We start from the raw sequence: 14,765 nt of genomic DNA, 5'->3' as shown, positions 1-14,765 counted from the left end.
GTATTCACTTTGTGCTTTTAATTTGATATTGTTCCTGTCTTAGTTTTACATAATACATACTAAATGAGATCAATTACATCGCTATACGACCCCCACCACCACCATGGTCAGATTTGTGGGAACTGATGTACAGTACAGTGTTAGTTATTGATTGAATAAATAAGCTAATAGGACACACCTGGTCTGAATTTAATTGGAGTGACAAAGAAAGCTCCAACAGCAGCAGGAAAGATGCTCGACATGCAGTATGTGTTTAGAATTTGGCGCTGGTTGTTGAGGATAGTGTTTCTTTGCACGATGAGCTCTGGCTTTGCTAACACAAACGCTGTCAGTCCGCGTTTCCCGTCCTGTCAGAGAGATAAGAGATTTTCTGCTATTCTGCTTGACAGGAAGTGTCTGCACAACAACAATGAGCCACGGTGAAGACACACACATATGCAAAACAAACATGCACATTCTTTCAAGCTCACCCGCTGTATAAACACGTGTGAGTGTGTGTGTGTGTGTGTGTGTGTGTGTGTGTGTGTGTGTTGTTTAGTGGGGCAGCAAGGGCGGTGCTGATGGTACCTGTCACCCAGCATTTCTTTGTCGTCAAAACAAAGTCACGCCATCGGCAGGCTGGCTCTCCGGAGAGTTCCACCCGTTGTCTTGTGATGTTTTCATGTAATAGCGTTGTATGAGCACGACGTTTACACGCTTACATTATGTTTGATGCACAACTACAATACTTGTCCTTCTTGTGGGGTAACATGAAGTATGACCCGATCATTGTACAGTGGTACCTCAGCTAGAGTACGCCCCGGTTAGCGTGTTTTTTGGTTAACGTCGAAGATGTAGGCTGAAATTTTGCCTCATTTTGCATACATTTTGCGGTTAGCATACATCTGGTCGTGTTATTGACCCACTGCGTGAGTCCAGCTGTGTTCTTCATGTATTTTAATCCCAAAACCTCCTTGTTAGCAGCAGTTCCGTCTATCAGCGGTTGACCATGTAGTTCTTTGCTAACTAACACAGATACACCACAAGTCTCAAAAATGGTATCACAAAAAAAGTTTTTATAGTTTCACGTGCATAAAACAATTCAAAATCCTTGGGATTGTTGACTAAGACACTACCTTCCTGTTTTGCCATGAGTTATTTCTTGAATTCAGTTGTGTTTCTCACCTTCTTTAGCACTTGCAATTTTCTTTGGCTCCATTTTGCGTTATTGAGGTGAGAAAACGCGATTGAATTCAAGAAGCAACTCATGGCAAAACAGGAAGGTGGTGTTGAAGGGGAAGGTGTTGTGTCTTTGGGAACAGAATCACGTCTTCAGTGGAGGTAAAAGTGTTCCTTTATGCCTTTCATTCATCATTTATATGTAAGTACAGTCAAACCTGTTTTAGCGGCCACCTTTATAGAACGGCCACCTGCCTATAGCGGCCACTGAAAAATCCCCCGCAGCAAATGTACATGTTATAGACCCTGTGTATAGCAGTCACCTGTCCAACCCGGCCAGCGGCCACCCATTTTGTCTCCCTTGGTCAATATCTGACCGCATATAGCGGCCAAATTACTGACTCAAGTAGAAGATTCATGCACGAAAAAGTTTTGTTTTTCAATCAATGAAGCCGTCGTGTGTAGACTTTAATTACTGAGTCCTAGCTCAGTCACAATCATTCACAAGATCCACACAAACTGTCAGTTGTTCCACATAAAAAAGCCGTCTTCTTTTGAGCTTGCTATTTCCTGGTCAAACATGTAACTTTAAGAGCATTTGCACCAAAACATTACTGCAAAGTAGGCTGGGAACAGGACGTGCTCCCAGCGACGCTACAATAAAAAAAAACATACGCTAGCATGCATGCGGCAGTGGGAGCAAAACTGGGTTCGGTTGTACTTAATTGAAGTATTTTAGAATGTACTCACGTTATTTTTGATCAATCCTCATCCACAAATCCATCAAAGTCCTCATCTTCTGTATTCGACACAAAAAAAAGCCATCTTCTTTGCCGTTTGCTTAACTTGTCAGTGTTATTCAGCTCTGAACCCTAGTAAAGGCGACCTGACTCCAGCAAAGAAGGAAACTTCTCCTGTTGCTTCTGCCAACTTTATTTATTGAACGCGGCCACCAGACAGCAGCTCAGAACACACACACATCTCTCAGCATCGTCTCTCCTTCCTGCTTGCCCACAAGGCAAAGGTTAAACAAGCCCCACTACATAGCTGTCCAGCCAATGCCTGTAAGAAATGACACCGTTTATTTCCTGGTGTGCACTGGTCAATACTGTAATGCCGCCTGTTGTGGGGAAGGAGAGACTCACGTTGCCGATGCACTTTAATGGCTTTATTAACAGCGGAGAACACTGCAGGACTTTACATCCACGCCAACATAAACACACTTCCCAACTCTCTCCAAACTCACAGCTAGCACTGAGCCTAGCTCTCCTGCTCGGGACGCCCACCGTCACTTCCCGTCACTTCCTGATGAACTAAAGTTGTAATGACACTGCCGTATAAAAAGTAAAATATTAAAAACAAGCGTAAGACATTACTAGCACAGCTTTGTTCTGTGGGTCATGGCTAATAACAAGCTTAGTAGTGCTGTACAACTTGTATCCGCAGTCCCACAGTGCCCTCTACTGGTCAACATTCATTATTTTTTTCCCCTTTTTTTTCTTTTTTTTCCTCTACTGGTCAACATTCAAACTGGACGCCAACCTGTTTATAGAGGCCACCTGTCTATAGCGGCCACTTTTGCAGACTACCTCTAGTGGCCGCTATAGACAAGTTTGACTGTATATGCATTTTTAATTGTTTTCTGCATGTAAAGCTATAAAAATGTGTTTTGTGTTCACATTTTCGGCTTTCCGGAACGGATGATTTGGATTTTTATGAGGGTTAAACAAGCTCTGTCGAGTCGCTGGCTTCATTGAAAGCATCTTCTTGTATCACTACTCACAGAAGACAAGTTTTTACGAGCTCAGTGTGTCAGGCATGAATGTATTCATGAAAGCACTTTGTCAGGTGAGCTGACATTTTCTTCATTTTACTGATTGTTAATTGCAGCGTTGATGGGATTTATGATTGCGTCTTTCAACACTTCACATCTGAGCCTCGTTGCCGCGTCTTCAGGTGCTGTAGTTCATCACCAAGCATCTTTGTTGTCAACCTTATTAATTATCGTGCTTGTCAGTATTCACACATATAAAATTCTACACCGGCAATTTATTTGGTGCCCCTAAATGGTGGAAAATCATCTTCCATTTTCAATTACTGTAACATTCTGCTTATTCTGCAGGCTGACATGGCTCAGCCGGTGGTTCATTCAAGTCAAAATAGTCAAAATATTAGGAGAATAAAGTTACTGTATAATATTCATTTTAAAAAGTGGTACTCTTTCAAGAAAAAAAGTAATAATTTTAATAATTTTACAATAAAGGTTGTAATATTATGAGGGAAAAATATATATTTTTGAAGCAAAAACTTTAAATAGTTTCTAAAAATTATTTAAAAATATTTTTAAAAAGAAAATAAAAGTAAAAAAGTATGTTTTTTTAAAGTTGTTATATCATGAGAAGCAAAACAAAGAATAAAAATGCAAGTTTTGGAAAAATAGGTTGGAAAAGAGTTACAGTACGAGAATGAAATAAAAATATTTTGGGATAAATAAACATGAACATAATATTATGAAATAAAAAGATTCACAAGAATGTAGTTGAAATGTTTGTGAGAAAAATAGTAAGGAGAAAAAGTAAAAAATTGATAATACGCTCTGGTAGATTGGTTGTCTCCCAACCCAATGGTTGCTGGTTCAATCATCAGCCCTTGTGTAATTGTTGAACTTTTAATTCTTTCAAGTCTTTTATTTTTAAAAATACCACATTTTCCATCATTCGATATTTCGTGTGACATTTTTCCACCTGATGGTTGCTGGTTCGATCCTCTGTCGGTGAATAGATTTCAGCATATTTCTTCAACAGTCATTCTGCAGTTCAGCATTCACACGCAATTTCTCCTGAAATTGCTCCATCTGGTTATTGACGATTATTGATTTCCCGCGGTTCCTGTGTGCGTGTAAGCTGAATAAAGTTGGTGTCTAAAAACATGCGTTTGCCAGATGATGTTAGCAGAGCAACACTGTCATGCTCACACCCAGTATTCAACACACACCTTCACAAAGGCTCTCACACACTCGCACAATCCCATTTTAATCTCACGAATCCTGACTGGGAGCGTTCCTGCCAGTACTTTTTGCTTATTAGAGCAAACAATGGTATCTGTCCATTTCATTTTCATAAGATGAGAGATTACAGAGCCATGTGTTTATCCTTTGGGTTCAGGTCAGCGCACCACAATTGCTCTGCTTTTCCCACGTCGGGCCGGCACCACCTTGTACAGTGTGCCACCTTGTCACATGGATACACGCCATCAAACAGTCACCTGACATAAGTTTGCAACAAGAGGACTTGAGAACTTCTCGTTGGACTTCAGATCAGTGTGACGATAACCCTAGAACCAGTCAGCTGAAGGTCTTACACTCGTCCTCAGTGCAACATGGCTAATGTGCGATCAGCCGACATCATCAAACAAAATGATGGCATAAAGTCATCAACCAACACAAAGGATGAAGAAGAAGAAGATGTGTTCATAGCAAAACACAGCTGAGTCATCGCTGGTGCCATGCCTGATTCTATTTTTAGAACGTGTTTGTGTATAATTCATGAGGAATGGATCTGATGACACTGCGGACATGTCACGGGATAAACAAATCTGCCAGCAGATTGGCAGGCAGGCAGATGCGTGACATGTTCCCGCAAGCCCCAAGGCTACAATTAAGAGGTTGGGCGACGTGAAAACCTCGCGGCAGGTGCCGAGTGTGACGCCGAGGCGTGTCATTAGAGACGGACTTGAATGAACGAAGTAAAGCTTTCATGGAATCACAAGCTAGAATTCCAAGGGGAAGGACACCAAGTGTATTTGTGGTGTGCTGCTGATGCCAGATGGCTTGGCACCATGAAATCCATGATAGAAAAAGCTTCTCATCCCATGACTTCCTGCTGGAGGTGTGTGTGTGTGTGTGGGTGCGTGTGTGTGTGGGTGCGTGCGTGCGTGTGTGTGTTATTAAGAACACTGATGACTTTGATAACTGGCATCAAGTCAGTCTTTGCTAACGTGCCAAACCACTTGTGGGGTGGATGGAGCCATCCAAATATCTACAGCATCGAAACCAAGGGTGGTACCAGTATCGTATCGATACTTACGTGATAACTTTGATATTCACGTCTCTTTGATGTTTATTTTTGACAAATACTTTGTGTGTTCTATATGTGCTCATTTTGTTCTATCCATCAGTATGTTGTCTGGGCGTACTTACAGTATCTTGTTCTGTCACTATGTTTTCTGTATGTTATTTTGTTCTGTCCATCACTATTGTTCCTTCCATCCATTTTCTATACCGCTTCATCCTCATTAGGGTCGCGGGGGCATGCTGGAGCCTATCCCAGCTGACTTTGGGCGACAGGCGGGGTACACCCTGGACTGGTCGCCAGCCAATCACAGGGCACATATAGACTCACATTCATACCTATGGACAATTTAGAGTTGTCAATTAACCTCACCTTTTTAACCCAATTAACCTTTTTTTGGGAATGTGGGAGGAAGCCGAAGTGCCCGGAGAAAACCCACGCACACACGAGGAGAACATGCAAACTCCACACAGAAATGCCCAGGGGAGAATCGAACCCAGGTCTTCCCGATCTCCAGGCTGTTCCTGTATTGGCCACCGTGCTACGTTTTCTGTACTTGCTTATTTTGTTCTTTCTATAAGTATGGTATGTTTTCTGTCTGTGCTTATTTTGTTCTATCCATCAGCAAGTTTTCTGTATTTGGTTATTTGTTCTATTATTATGATTTCTGTATGTGCTTATTTTGTTCTATCCATCAGCATGTTTTCTTTATGTACTTATTTTGTTCTATCCAGCAGTATGTTTCCTCTTTGTGCTTATTTTGTTCTATACGTTAGTCTATTTTCCTTATGTACTTATTTTGATCTATACATCACTATATTGTTTTGTATGGGCTTATTTTGTCTAGCCGTCAGTATGGTTTCTGTATGTTCTTATTTTGTTCTATCCATCAGTATATTTTCTTCATGTACTTATTTTGATCTATCATTATGTTTTCTGAATGTTTTTATTTTGTTCTATCCATCACTGTCGTTCTTTTCTGTGCTTATTTTGTTCTATCATTTGGTTTTCTGTATGTGCTTATTTTGTTCTATACATCAGTATATTTTTATGTGTTTATTTTGTCTAGCCATCAGTATGGTTTCTGTGTGTGCTAATTTTGTTCTATCCATCAGAATGTTTTCTGTGTATGTTTAATCTGTTCTATAAGTAATTAAGATTTTTTTCTCAGTATTTTATCCTTGTAAATTGTGCAACTTCATTTTTGCAATATGTATCTCATCACTGTTTTGTCCGCACACGTGCAAGTCGTATAGATAATGTCAATACAGTGAACTCAGCCGCCTTTCAGTTTCAGACAACAATGCAGCTGCTGAGATGCAGTGTACTTGTATACTGTGTATGCTGCATGGCTCCAATGCACTTGTGCAGTGGAGCCCCTGAAGTCTGTGTGGTGAAATAAGTGGCATCCGTGTCTATGGCCGTACCCCCGCAAGGCCATGAAACATTCAATCTCCCAGTGTCCCATTCAGCGAGTGTTTTCCACTTGCTTCAACACAAAAGCTTTGCCCCTTGAGAGCCATAGATTTCAGCAGGGTTATTTTGGTCTTTCCGCTCACTGGGAGGAAATGGAATAATAACAGAGCGCAGAGAAAAGAAAATCATGGGTGACCTCTCGGGTACAGACTGTCTAGGGTGGGGGGGGATGCAATACTTTAATATCCATCACTATCTTTTCTATATCTGCTTATTTTGTTCTATCCACCGAAATGTTTACTGTGTGTGCTTATTTTGTTCTATCCATCCGTATGTTTACTGAATGTGCTTATTTTGTTCTATCCATCCGTATGTTTACTGAATGTGCTTATTTTGTTCTATCCATCCGTATGTTTACTGAATGTGCTTATTTTGTTCTATGCATCAGTATGTTTACTGAATGTGCTTATTTTGTTCTATACATCTGAATATTTACTCTATGTGCTTATTTTGTTCTATTATCAGTATGTTTACCGTATGTGCTTATTTTGTACTATCCATCAGTGTGTTTACTGTATTTGCTTATTTTGTTTATCAATAAATGTTCTGTATGTGCTTATTTTTGTTCTATCAATATGTTTTCTATATGTGCTTATTTTGTTCTCTATCCATCAGTATTTCTGTATGTGCTTAGTTTGTTCTATCCATCAATATGTTTTTTGGATATGCTTTTTTTTTATCAATCTATATATTTTCTGTATGTACTTATTTTGTTCTGTCAATGTCTTCCGTTTCAGCTTATTTTGTTCTGTCAGTATGTTTTCTGTATGTGTTTATTTTGGTCTCTCCATAAGTGTGTTTTCTGTATGTACTTATTTGGTTCTATCAGTATGTTTTTTGTATGTGCTTATTTACGTCTGTCTGCAATAGGTTTTCTGTATGTGTTTATTTAGTTCTATCTATCAGGATGTTTTTTGTATAAGCTTATTTTGTTCTCCCAGTATGCTTTCTGTATGTGCTTATTTAGTTCTATCTTTCAGGATGTTTTTTGTATAAGCTTATTTTGTTTTGTCAGTATGCTTTCTGTATGTGTTTATTTAGTTCTATCTATCAGGATGTTTTTTGTATAAGCTTATTTTGTTCTGTCAGTATGTTTTCTGTATGAGCTTATTTAGTTCTATCTATCAGGATTTTTTTGTATAAGCGTATTTTGTTTTGTCAGCATGTTTTCTGTATGTGCTTATTTAGTTTTATTGCAATGGGAAAGGCAGTGTTGTATTTAAAAGTGGCCTACTTTTTGGACATCCAAATCGTTTGGGTAATGTTCCAGACAGGAAACAGATGCTATGTCCAATGAGGGGCTTGTTAGTAGGATGTAGAGTTGTATGTTTGTGTTTCTACGATAACAAGAACACGTTACCACGTCTGTATAGCAAAACACAAAAGTCTTCGTTGAGAGAAGTGTAAAGGTTGACAGTATTGCAATAAAACCTCACTTATCTACTTTGTTGTATGAATGAGGATTATCTCAATATCAACACACCCCTGAATGCTGCACTTTGTGCTGATTGCCTTTTCAGCGGCGTTTTACTCTTCATTTGATTATTTATCACTGAATACTGTATGCCCCCGCCTGAGCAGTGAGCACGCTGACACATTTACTGGCACACGCTTTGAGTTCATAGGCAATGATTAGATAGGCATAGCTAATCAATTCTGATGTTTTCCATGGGCTGTCTCTGATGGATGTGTTCAGACTATCCGCGTGCAGGCCGACTGAACGCCATTGACCGATCGTGGCTGTCAGACGGGTTTCGGCCTCTCTGCTTCTGGTTGGTAGATATTTGCTTCATTGCGTTTTGCATCCCATTAAGGGTCCACGTCGATACGGAGTGATACGGAGCCGGGCACCCCAGAACTCGCTGAAAACGTTGTTTTTTCCTACCCATTTACTCTGCAAACAACAGTACTTTGCACATGGACATCCTGCACAAGCCTTGATGTTGGTTCTATTCAACTGGAACATAGTGGAACCCGTTTAAGTCGACGCCCCTATTAGCGGTACTACAACACGTCGACCAAAGGAAACCGTTTTTTATTGAAATGACTCCAGAAGCGATCAACTTAAGCAATTACCAGCGGATGCCAGGACTTGTTGAGGTGGTCCAAATAGACGGGTGGTCACCATAAACGGGTCAGACTTAACTGTATAAACATATACAGGGTACAGTAATCCCTCGTTTTTCACGGTTAATTGGTTCCAGACCCGACCGTGAATTTCCGCGAAGTAGGATTCTTTATTTATACAGTAAATGGAATATTTTCATAGTTAGAGCATAGATTACGACCTTCTAAATATGTTTTTTAACATTATTAAAGCCCCCTAGACATGAAATAACGCCGCTACAGTCACTTTTACACTCGTATTACCCAATATAATAACAGAAAATAAGACATAAATAAGAGTCATGCTCGTGTGTGTTGCTGTAAATGTGTTGTCATCCTAGGGGAGCTGAGTGGGGGGAGGACAGGAAGTGACGTCAGGGATTCAAAAAATATATAACATTTGGAGATACAGTACATGCATTTGCTTGGAAGCGATGACCCAGTTTGCAGTGGTGCTTTTATTGTAAAATGTACATTCGGCATCAAGCACTTAGTTCTTTCAAATAGTACCTTCTTTTCCAAACAGAAATGTATACAGTTTACACCGTCTCTACAGCTCCTCTCCTTCCTGTTTCACAACGACACATTTGAAGTTCTAAAGGCACATGCTTCTTGTTTGACAATTATGTAACACCAGGAGCTCCAGGCTCTTGATACCAATCTTCCTTCCCAGAACCACAAGAGCAAGAGGTCTTTGGTCCAAAGCTTCAGGGTAACCACATGAAGAGCAGACAGTGCCAACAGTGTGTCTCCCTGCTCGGGGGAATGTAGACAATAAAAGCGCTTTTGAAGGCAGAGATCCCAGCCATGTTGATCTGTTACCCCTCATCAAAAAATAAGGAAATAAAGAAATAAATCCCCTGAAAAATCTAAAAGTATGAGCATGAAAGGTTGTCTGAGGTCGATACTTCTCAGTAGATGTAGTTTGAGCTGCTTCAACATCTCTGGTAGAACTTTAAAAACAATGAAAATGTGACACGAGCAAGTAGAGACGCTCCATATTGGCTTTTTACTGATACCCAATATACTGATATTGTCCAGCATTTCATTACTGATATCGATATACTGATATTGTCCAGCACTTCATTACTGATACCAATATCAACCGATATCAATACATTGATATTGTCCAGCACTTTATTACTGATACCGATATCAACCCATACCTGTGTACTGACATTGTCCAGCACTTCAATACCGATATCAATCAATACAGATACATTGATATTGTCCAACGCTTTATTACCGATACATATGTCAACCGATACCGATACATTGCCATTGTCCAACACTTAATTACCAATACTGATATCAACTGATATTTGGACATTTGGTATTATAATAATAATAATAAAATGAGTCATAAATTTCCAGCACTTCATTAGTGATACAAATATGAATTGATACCGTTGTATTGATATTGTCCTGCACTATGATACTGATATCAACCAATGCAGTTACATTGAATTGTCCACCACTTCATTACTGACACCAATATCAACTAATACCAATAGACTGATATTGTTCAGCACTTCATTACCAATACCAATGTCAACTGATACGACCTACTGATATTGTCCCGTGCTTCATTATCAATACCAATATCAACCGATACCGATACATTGGTGTTGTCCAGTACTTCATTACCTGCACTGATATCAACCAATACCGATATATTGATATTGTCTAGCACTTCATTACCTATACCGATATCAACCAATACCAATGTATTGATATTGTCCAGCACTTTGATACCGATATCAACCAATACAGATACATTGTGATTGTCCAGCACTTTGATACCGATATCAACCAATACATATACATTGATATTGTCCAACACTTTATTACCGGTACAAATATCAACTGATACCGGTGGATTGATATTTTCTAGCACTTTGATACCGATATCAACCGATACCGATACATTGCTATTGTCCAACACTTCATTACCTATACTGATATCAACCGATACCGATGCATTGATGTTTCATTTCGTCTAGATTTTCAGCCAGCTGCTTAATAAAACGTCTAAGGTCAGATAAAAGGTATTGCATGATAAAAGTTGAAAGCGTTGTGTACTGGTGCATATCATCTGCTTTAAAAGCATGTGTGACTGGCTGTACAGGATTTAGCCAGATGGCTGCTCATCTCTCCGAAGCCTCTTAAAGCCTCTTAAGACGGAGGCCATGACCGGCAGGAGACAACGGAGCAACCGTGCTGCCCGCCTCTAATCTCACGGCAATACGCTGCAGCCTCTGTGGAATTAGCATGTCACCGTGTCTCAGGAGCCAAACGCCGTCCAGGAAAGGCTCAGCGTCTGTGGCTGTTGCTATGGCCCCCCCCCCCCCCGGTCTGGAGGCGAGCCAGCGTGATTGAATGAGGGACCGTGTGTTCCACTGCTTTTCATCACTAAGGAGACATCCTGGCCTGGATAAAGCAAACACTTTGTTTGTGTGGGGATATGTGATCTGGGAGGCAGGCCTCGCTGTATCCATCGAGCACGGCACACTTCTTGGAAGAGGTGCTTCAGCAATTATACATTAGATGGTTCTTCTTGTTGTTTCGGCAGCTATTTGAAGGTCCAGCCTCAACAAGAAAATAAATAAACATAAACAAGAGGAAAAAGTATGGTTTTGACATGCCTGCAGTGGTTCCTGATTTCTTATTTTTTGCATGTTTGTCACACATTAATGTTTCAGATCATCAAACTAATTTAAATATTTGTCACTGGCAACACAACTGGACACAAAATGCAGTTTTTCAATGAAACTTTATTATTATTAAGGGAGAAAACAAATCCAAAGCTACATAGCCCTGTGTGCCCCCTAAACCTAATAAGTGGTTGGGCCCCCCTTAGCAGCAACAACTGCAATCAAGCGTTTGTGATAACTTGCAATGAATCTCTTACAGCACTGGGGAGGAATTTTGGCCCACTCATCTTTGCAGAATTGTTGTCATTCAGCCACATTGGAGGGTTTTCCAGCATGAAGCGCCTTTTGAACTTGGACTAGCCCACTCCAAAGTCTTCAGCCATTCAGAGGTGGACTTGTCGGTGTGTTTTGGATCATTGTCCTGCTTCAGAACCCAAGTTGGTTTCAGCTTGAGGTCACCAACAGATGGCCGGACATTCTCCTTCAGGATTTTTTGGCAGGCAGCAGAATTCATGCTTCCATTTATCACAACAAGTCTTCCAGGTCCCGAAGCAGCAAAACAGCCCTAGACCATCACACTACCACCACCGTATTTTACTTTTGGTATGATGTTCTTTTTCTGAAATGCAGCATTACTTTTACGTAATGGGACACACACCTTCCAAAAAATTAAACTTTTGTCTCTTCAGACCACAGAGTATTTTCCCAAAGGTCTTGGGGATCATCAAGATGTTTTCTGGCAAAATTGAGACGAGCCTTAATGTTGTTTTTGTTCAGCAGTGGTTTTGGTGCCCAGTGTCTTTCTTATGGTGGAGTCTGAACACTGACCTTAACTAAGGCAAGTGAGGCCTGCAGTTCTTTGGATGTTATTGTGGGGTCTTTTGTGACCTCTTGTATGAGTTGGTTGGCCGGCCACTCCCGGGAAGGTTCACCACTGCTCCATGTTTTGGCCATTTGTGGATAATGGCTCTCACTGTGGTTGGCTGGAGTCCCAAAGCTTTAGAAATGGCTTTATCACCTTTTCCACACTGACAGATGTCAATTCATCTCAGTTACGTTATGTTTTAACTGGGGGGCTAAATGGCCCTTTTCACACAGGGCCATGTAGGTTTGGATTTTTTTCTCCTTTAATAATAAAGTTTCATTTAAAAACTGCATTTAGTGTGGAGTTGTGTTGTCATTGACTAATATTTAAATTTGTTTGATGATCTGAAACACGGTGGCCGCACGGTGGTCTAGTGGTTAGCACGTTGGCCAATACAGGAACAGCCTAGAGATCGGGAAGACCTGGGTTTGATTCTCCCCTGGGCATTTCTGTGTGGAGTTTGCATGTTCTCCCCGTGTGCGCGTGGGTTTTCTCCGGGCACTCCGGCTTCCTCCCACATTCCCACATTCCCAAAAACATGCAGGTGATGTTAATTGGCGACTCTAAATTGTCCATAGGTATGAATGTGAGTGTGAATGGTTGTTTGTCTATATGTGCCCTGCCATTGGCCTGTCGCCCGACGTCAGCTGGGATAGGCTCCAGCATGCCCCCGCGACCCTAATGAGGATGAAGCGGTATAGAAAATGGATGGATGGATGGAATGGATGGATCTGAAACATTTAAGTGTGACAAACATGCAAAAAAATAAGAAATCAGGAAGGCAGCAAACAGGGTGACAGCTTGACCCTGGGACTGACTCACGTTTCATTTCCATGATTTCTTATGTGAAAACCAGCATACATGCACGTGCAAATATGCCATGACAAACACTCTAATCACATTCTTTTCGTGACCCTTGACCTTCCTTTCAGGTTCCTTTTCCTAAAGGGAAATATTTGTTATTGGGTTATTTCTATGGTTGTATTATCAACGCACTGCAATGCAAAGCAAAGGAATGGTGTTTGCGCATCATCAAATGTTTATCCTGTTATGTCTGACACGGTTTGTGTGCGTGTTTTTATCCGAGTCACAACAACAACAGCAACACAGCATGCGTGTGCGTGCGCGCGTGTGTGTGTGTTTCCACACAGGATGACAAAAGGAGAGTGGTGCTTGTGTGCGGAGTTCAGAGCAAGCCTTCGTCATTTCCTTCCCGTTTCCTTCATTTTATTCTCTGCTGTCCTGCAGAAAACTGCCCCCCCTTTCCTCCACCTGCACACACACCGTTACAGTACTCTTTGCACATATTTATACATATTTAAGATGCAAAAAATGTTTGCTAACGCAATCAAACTCAGCACGATGCAGTCTGTGTTGTCTTGAACATCACAATTAATATCATTAATGGTGATCTTGTATCAATAGTCATGCATTATGAGTGACACCTGGAGCAGGTGTGTGAGCTGGAAATAATCCCCCAGGTGCGTTCATGGGCCGCGCATGACACAACAATGTAGCCTTTCAGGTGCAGCAGCTTGTGATAAGGTCAGGGGGACGTCCCTCCATGCCTGGAAACATCTACCTCCAAGGTGGAACATCAGCGCTTGCTATTGGTTGGGATTTTTCGCTTCTGACACGTTTCATTTAGCTGAAACCGTGAAAGGTATTGCTGAAGGCCAGTCACATGACTTTTATTTGGAAGACTCTGCTAAGAATGGTAGCGCTAAAGCGAACAACACCACCCGAACCACGCGGTGATTGACGCCTGATTCGCACCGTCTGGTTCGATAGGACGCATCTCTCATTCTTCCGAGCCAAACAGGAAGTTGTTTGTTCAAGCTTTACCAGTGAGGAAACGCCTTCTTGGAAGGGTCAGACTCGGCACAAACATCCAAGACAGCGCCAGTGATTGTGTGGAAACGTGCTGCGTTTGGCGGAGACGAGCCAGACGCTGTGAGAAAGTAGGTCAGGTAGAAATGCATTCACCTAGAAATCTATCAAGTAGATGTGAAAGGCAGCACACACACACATTGGCGTTGGCCACACATCACATCAGCAAAGCAGGTGATGCACAACGTCTGCCTGGGGATTCAACTTCAACAACTAAATAAATGCCCTGAATATCCTCCTCCATCGCCATCACTTCTTGTCCTCTTTTTTTAAGCATTCTTCACCGTCACACAAGTGCAAAAAGAAGTTAACCACTGTTAATAGCAAAACTTCAACATGTGTGAGCAATGTGTAGGTAACTTTGGAAGGCCGCTTTGCAAAGTAGCTTTGTAACACAGTTCTGTAACGCAACTTTGGAAAGCGATTTTGTAACGTGAATTTGTAGGACAACTTTGTAACACAACACTGGAAGGCAACTTTGTACCGCAGCTTCCTAAAGCGACTTTGTAATGCAGCTGTGTAACACTACTTTGTAACGCAGCTTTG

This window comes from Dunckerocampus dactyliophorus, chromosome 10 (genome assembly GCF_027744805.1).
Source record: "Dunckerocampus dactyliophorus isolate RoL2022-P2 chromosome 10, RoL_Ddac_1.1, whole genome shotgun sequence".
NCBI classification, from domain to species: domain Eukaryota; kingdom Metazoa; phylum Chordata; class Actinopteri; order Syngnathiformes; family Syngnathidae; genus Dunckerocampus; species Dunckerocampus dactyliophorus.
This window is presented reverse-complemented; position numbering follows the sequence as displayed.